This window comes from Physeter macrocephalus, chromosome 17 (genome assembly GCF_002837175.3).
Source record: "Physeter macrocephalus isolate SW-GA chromosome 17, ASM283717v5, whole genome shotgun sequence".
In the NCBI taxonomy this organism is placed as follows: domain Eukaryota; kingdom Metazoa; phylum Chordata; class Mammalia; order Artiodactyla; family Physeteridae; genus Physeter; species Physeter macrocephalus.
In genome coordinates, this window is record NC_041230.1 from 43626973 (window position 1) to 43634049 (window position 7077).

General features: G+C 44.5%; 1 protein-coding gene across 1 annotated transcript in view; it reads right to left on the minus strand.

The window, feature by feature from the left end:
• The window catches only part of MLKL (mixed lineage kinase domain like pseudokinase), a 32893-nt gene extending 31093 nt beyond the window's left edge, over positions 1–1800 (minus strand). The window contains exon 1 of the mRNA XM_024124904.2: positions 1504–1800. The gene's annotated coding sequence lies outside the window, so the exon portion shown is untranslated. The remainder of the gene's footprint in view (positions 1–1503) is intronic.
• Between the last annotated feature and the right edge of the window lie 5277 nt (positions 1801–7077).

Genomic DNA, 7077 nt, shown 5'->3' on the forward strand with positions numbered 1-7077 from the left:
GCCTGCGCGTCCGGAGCCTGTGCTCCGCAACGGGAGAGGCCGCAACAGAGGGAGGCCCGCATACCACAAAAAAAAAAAAAAAAAAAAAAAAAAATAATAATAATAATAAAATAAAATAATACATTTCGCAGGAAAAGTGATCACATGGTATGAGGAAAACCACAGAAAACAAAGCTTCAAGAAATGGAGAGGGTCTTCCCTGGCGGAGAAGTGGTTAAGACTCGGTGCTTTCACTGCAGGGATAAAAACCAAAAAACTAAATGGAAAGAACTGTTATTTTTCTGGCTGGGAAGATTAAAAATGACAAACCTGGCAATCCTTTCCAAAGGTAAATCCAATTTAATGCAGCTTCAGTAAAACTCTCAATGGCACGTTTTGGTACTGAAACTAAATGATCCTCAAGTTCATTTGAAGGAGGAAATTAGTAGGGATAACAAGGATTTTTGTAATAAAGAGGGACTTACGTATAAGATATTAAAATTATAATTACTAAAATTGTTTAGGGCTTATTAAGTATAGGATAAAGATACCAAAAGGATGAAAGGGAATATAAATACATATATACTTTGACTCAACAATGTGAATTTCTAGGAACGTGTTGTGGAAAAGCTCATATGTGTACAGATAGTTGGACACTAAGGATGTGCATTGGGCTTCCCTGGTGGCGCAGTGGTTGCGCGTCCGCCTGCCGATGCAGGGGAACCGGGTTCGCGCCCCGGTCTGGGAGGATCCCACGTGCCGCGGAGCGGCTGGGCCCGTGAGCCATGGCCGCTGAGCCTGCGCGTCCGGAGCCTGTGCTCCGCAACGGGAGAGGCCACAACAGTGTGAGGCTCGCGTACCACAAAAAAAAAAAAAAAAAAAAAGGATGTGCATTGAGGTGCTATTTGTAATATGTAAAACTGCTAACAACCTTGACAAGGATATGTTACTTTCAGAGAAACAACAAGGGGTAAAAGTCACTAATTTTAAAAGTGAAAAATCTTAAAACGGTAGTAACAATATAAATCCATTGAGAACTCTAATGCCATTTCCTCCTCCCCTCCGAAAAATGCCATCAAGCAACCTTTCCTGATGAGACATTTTACATGAGGTTACTCTCCTTGCGTCTAAAATGGGCCCCAGAAAAGGAAGAGGGCATTAATCATCAAGATCTGGAATCATCTCCCTTGGCAATGCCCCACCGTCTGGAGTTGTCTGTCTGGGGCTGCTTGGCCGATTCTTCCGAGCTGGGTTCCCGAGGCCCTTCCACAACGACCTCCACCCGGAGCCCACCCCTTTGCCGCGCCTTCTTTAGCTGGAAGCAGTCGGAGCCACGAGCGGGCGGCTCCACCCTCAGAGCCGAGGAAAGAAGACCAACTCGGTCCTGAGTTCCAGGAAATGGGACCGTGGGCCACCCCCACCTCCCACCGCGGCTCTCCCCTCACTGCCCAGGAATCTGGCTGCGCCCTTCAGCCCCGCCGCCTCCGGGGACCGCGCGCGCCCCGGGACGACTGCCAGACTCACCCTCGTCCCTCCTGAGGGCGTCCAGTCGGTCCTGTGCACCGTTCCAGGAAGACACCTCGGCTTCTCTTCTCGGACGACTGCCTTCCTCCCGGGCGAGAAGTCTGCGAACGCGAGACCCCGGGGGAGGTGCCGAGTCCCCCGCGCCTCCTGCCCTCGGTGCCCGTGCCGCGCGCCCTGCGCTCCGCTGGCGGAGCGGGACTCACCCGACGCCGGCGGCCACCGGCCGGATGTGTCCCTTCGAAGTCAAGCGACGTGCGGCTCACGGCCCCTGAGCCCGGCCCCTCCACGTGTCCCCCAGTCAGCTTTATCGGCGACTGTTTTTGCCCTGAGCCAGCTAAAGGACTGGGAGTCGGACAAGGAAGTCTGACCCGCCTTCTCGGAGCTTTCACAGGGCTTTTGTAGCCAAACCGCAGGCTCAGGGTGCATTGGTTCCCTAGAACCTCTTTCCGTCTGGCTCAGAGCGAAGGATCCTTCCTTCCTCCTGGTATTCTCCCCTTGCCCTTTCTACACTCCCTCACCTTCCCCAAATTTCTCAGTAATTACTTACAGAGTACTCCTGGGGCCAGGCCCTCTGCTTGGGGCCGGAGATTCAGAAAAGAATAAGGTCCCAGGAAACTATTATAACCAGGACACAGTATGGGAAAGATTAGATGAGCAAAATACAGAGCTAGAGAGAAGGTGCTTGTGTCTGCGCTTCTCGGTGCTTGAAAATATTGGGTTTGGGGGAAGGGAGTGAAGGAAGAGACACACTTAAGCTGGGGTGGGTGGGGGGATTCGGCGGAAATCAACTTCCTCCTCTAAGGTCATTGCAGAGCTTTCTGTTTTGGTGTGAGTCATGTTTTATTACAGTTAGCTGTGTCCCCAGCTAGAAAGTCTGAGGAATGGCATTCATTAATTCATCAGGATGTTTCCTCTAAAAGGACAGAATTGGATTGTATGAGAAGACTTTTTGGATAGGGAAGACCTGGGTAGAGGATGTCTGGGGTGTTTATTCATTTATATTCTCCTGCTATTTTCTTCTCCACCTACTGCATCATCAGTTTTCTTCTTAGGTCAGGTTCCCTAGTAGCAGAGTCCAAAAAAGAGAATCAGGTACATTGTGATTTATTGAAGGAAGGCTCTCAGGATAGAAGGTAGGAGAGGGCAGGGGGAGAAGATAGCTAAGCAAGGATGCGGTCTCAGTGCAGACTAGCTTCAGCCAGATTCCATGGGGAGGTCTGGAGCAAGAAGCTCTGGAGCAAGAGGCACCTTCTGCTCTGGATAGATCAGAAGTTAGGTCACAAGAAGTCTTAACAAATTGAAGAAGATTGAAATCATACCAAGTATTTTTTCTGACCACAGTGAAATGAAACTAGAAATCAATAGCAGAAGGAAAACTGGAAAATTCATAAATATGTGGAAATTAAACAACTCTTGAGCAACTATCCTGTCAAAAAAGAAATCAAAAGAAAATTAGAAAGTACCTTGAAACAAGTGAAACACAATATACCAAAACTTAGGGGATGCAACAAAAGCAGTACTAAGAGGGACGTTCACAGCAATAAATACCTACATAGAAAAGAAGAAAGATCTCAAATAAACAACCAAACTTTACACTTCAAGGAACTAGAAAAAGAAGAACAAACTAAGCCCAAGGTTAACAGAAGGAAGGAAATAAATATTAAAGCAGAAATAAATGAAATAGAAAACAGAAAAATAATAGAAAAAAATCAGTGAAACAGTTTTTTTTCTTAAAGATAAACTCTACAAACCCTTAGCTACACTAAGAAAAAAAGAGAGAAAATTCAAATGAAAAGAATCACAAAGAAAAGACATTACAACTGATGTCACAGAAACAAAAAGGATCAAAAGAGACTGTAATTCCCTGGAGGTCCAGGGATTGGGATTCCAGGCCTTCAGTGCCAGGGGCCCGGGTTTGATCCCTGGTTGGGGAACTAATATCCCACAAAGCCCTGCAGCATGAGCAAAAAAAAAAAAGTGAAGAGACTGAATCAGTAATCAAAACCTTCCCCCCAAAATAAAAGGTCGGGCCAGATGATCTCACTGGTGAATTCTACAAAACATTTGAAAATGAATTAACACTAATCCTTCTCAAACTGTTTCAAAAAGATAAATGGAGAGAACACTTCCTAACCCATTTTATGAGGCCAGCATTACCCTGACACCACAAGAAAGAAAACTACAAACCAATACCATTGATGAATATAGATGCAAAAATCCACAACAAAATACTAGAAAACTGAATCCTAAAACACAGTAATGGATTGTACGCCTTTATGTGACCAAATGAGATTTCTTCTAGGAATGCAAGTACGGTTCAACATATGAAATCAATATAATACATCATATTAATAAAACAAAGGAAAAAACCCCACATGATCATCTCAATTGATGCAGGAGCAAATTTTGACAAAATTCAACACCATTTCATGATGAAAACACTCAGCAAACCAGGAATAGAAGGGAACTTCGCCTTGATAAAGGACATTTGTGAAAAACCCACAGCTAACATCATATCTAATGGTGAAAGACTGAACGCTTTCTCCCTAAGATCAGGAATAAGAGAAGGATGCTCACGTTCATCAGTGCTGTTCAACATTGTACTGGAAGTTCTAGACAGAACAATTAGTCAAGAAAAAAAAGTAAGGCATTCAAATTGGATAAGGAGAAGTAAAAATGTCTCTGTTCACTGATGACATAATCTTGTATGTAGAAAACCAAGCATCCAATAAAAATTTAACTAGAGCTAATGAAGGAATTCAGCAGAGTTGCAGGATATAAGATTAACACAAAAATCAGTTGTGTGTCTATACACCAGCAATGAAATGTACAAAAAAGGAAATTACGAAAACAATTCCAATTACAATAGCAGCCAAAAGAATAAAATATTTGGGAATAAATATAACCAAGTAGGTGAAAAGACTTGTACACTGAAAACTACAAACCATTGCTGAAGTAAATTAAAGAGTTCCAGGTATAAACACCTGGACCGCCAATCTCTTGCCAGTGCCTGTATTTGCAGAACTGGCAGTCAATATGCAAAAGAACACACTGATGCAGTTCACACAGATCAGCCTCACAGGGTACTGAGAGGGATGGGAAAGAAGGGGAGAGTGAATCTGGAGAGTAAATGGCAAGTATCTTACCCATCTCATAATTCCTATGTCTGATGTCTTTGTTGGTGTATTTGTTGCATGTTGTTTCTATCAGCGTTTACTCATGGTGCCTTCTTTCCCTGTGTGTTTTGTTTTGTTTTTATTGTGACTTATAGTCCTTGGAATTTTATCTGTGGGAATTTTTTGAGGCCTGGATTGAAGCTACATTTTCTTCCACCAAAATTTATAAGTGCTTCTCCTGAGAGCCTTGTGGCTCCACCTGTCAGGGATATTTTACACTAAAATTTTGACTTGAGGTATTTCAAACCACACAGTTTATGTGAATCCAGGCTTCAGACCACCATGAGGGCTATGCTTGTGGTTCTATAGTCTCAGAAGAGCTTTTTCTCCACTCCATGCAGGTAATTTTACTTGCAGTGCCCTGGGAAGGTGGCTTTACTTCTGGTTCACTCTTCCACTGCGGATCTAGCCTTTTGGGGTCTGTAGCAGACATGTCTGGGATCCTTGTCATATCCCTTCAGTCCACCTCTGGTCTTAACCTCAGTTGTGGTGGAAGGTTCTGTGGGAACTCAGCCACAGTTCTGGTGGATAGTTCCTATCAAGCTCACACTCAGCTTGTACTGACTGCATCCCACTTCAATTGCACATATCTGTCTTTCTGCTTTTGTTCCAGGACCTTTGTCAAAGCCAAGGAATCTGGTTGCATTGCATGCTGGGACAGCACATCAGTGAGAAGGGTGTTGACACCAATGCTCAACCAATAGGAGAGGAAGCTGTGGGTAAATGTTCCAGCCTCTTGTCCTTTAGGTGGACAATACTGGCAGGTATTCTGTCTGCTTCTCAAGATGCCCCTGCGGAATCTGTATGAGAACCTCACATACTCATTCTTATTTAGCTCCCCCACTGTCTAATCTTTCCCAATTTCTCACTCTTTATTTCTGCAATTGCCTCCCAAACAAACTACATGCATCCATGTTCTTGTTTTAAGGATTGCTGTTTAGGGAACCTGAATGAAGACAGCCCCCTGCCTTTATGCTTTTGCCAAAATGATTTTTTTCCTTCTTTTTCTTATCGCTCCTTCTTCCCTCTCCCCCACTATAAGCTAATAAGGTGCCTGGGATGGAGTGAAGATGAGACTCTTGGCATTTTCCAAATTTCACATTCACCCTGTAGCATCCTTAATAGATAACAGTTCTTCATTGTGCCGTTATTACCTCATTGTAAAGAAATCTCCATCTTTTTTTGCAACCATCATATATTTGTAGAAAGTTACAACTGGAAAGTTCATATGTATAGTTCCAGCTTCCTCTCAAAAACAGTAGATGAGACAAAACAGTAAGTTAAGAGAACAGGTAAGGTGGAAAAGTGATGGAATTTTACAATCAGACATCTGATTTCCAGTCATAAGGGGGCAGAGCCGCAAGCCGTCACCAGAGGGCAGCAGAGGCCAGGGGACCGGTGGAAAACCAAAGCCCAAACAATGTAACCTGCCAGAGATCTGACAGAGATGAGGAGCACAATTAGAAACAGTGCAAAGTTCAAAGGCAGAGATGGGAGGCTAGAGCCAATGCAGGAGTGGAACGGAGTCAAGTTAAGAGGGCGGTTCTTCAGGTCAGCCGAGAAACGCCCAGACAGCATGTCTGGAGGTAGAGCGATGCCAGAAATAAAGATAACGGCTATGGCTCTGTCCTCTGCCAGGGCAGCTGGTTTGTTGCTAGAGAATCAGGTAAGTTGCTAGGATCATTGAGAGTCAGTCAACCTGCATATTTACTTTACACTGATTAGAATTTAAATGGCCCTTCGCCCACGTAAACATTAAACTTTCTTGATGATTTTTCTGTCTTCTCCCACTACAGAAATAATCACGTGCTCCAAGTTTCAGGCTTTCCCATCATGCTAGATGCGCTGGCATCTTGATAATGTCCCCTGCTGGCTTTAGCATCTAATCTTTGACTCCTCCTTGGGTCTCTTGCACTTGAAGATAAAATTTTCTGACTCCAGCAGATGATCACTGAGTAAGGACTGCACTGTGAGTGCCAAATGGCTTGAGGTTAAGGGCACTTTCTATATTATTCTCTTCTGTAGGATGGGGCTCATTCTCTCCCTTCCAAGGCCTTGTGGAAATTCCTAACCCCCTGGAAAGTTCTAGCCAGCACAGCAGGAAGCTCTGGGGGAGTCTGTCCAATATTCACTGAGTGGACCTTTCCATTCAACAAGATTGGCTTGTTTTTTGGTTTCATTTTCCCCTAAATCTTCTCATTACCATGCTACAAACTCACATAGATTTTGGCACTTCTTACTAGCTCTGTTTTAATCTTTTTAAAGAATTTTTTTTTCGGGCTTCCCTGGTGGCACAGTGGTTGAGAGTCCCCCTGCCGATGCAGGGGACACGGGTTCGTGCCCCGGTCCGGGAAGATCCCACGTGCCGCGGAGCGGCTGGGCCCGTGAGCCATGGCCG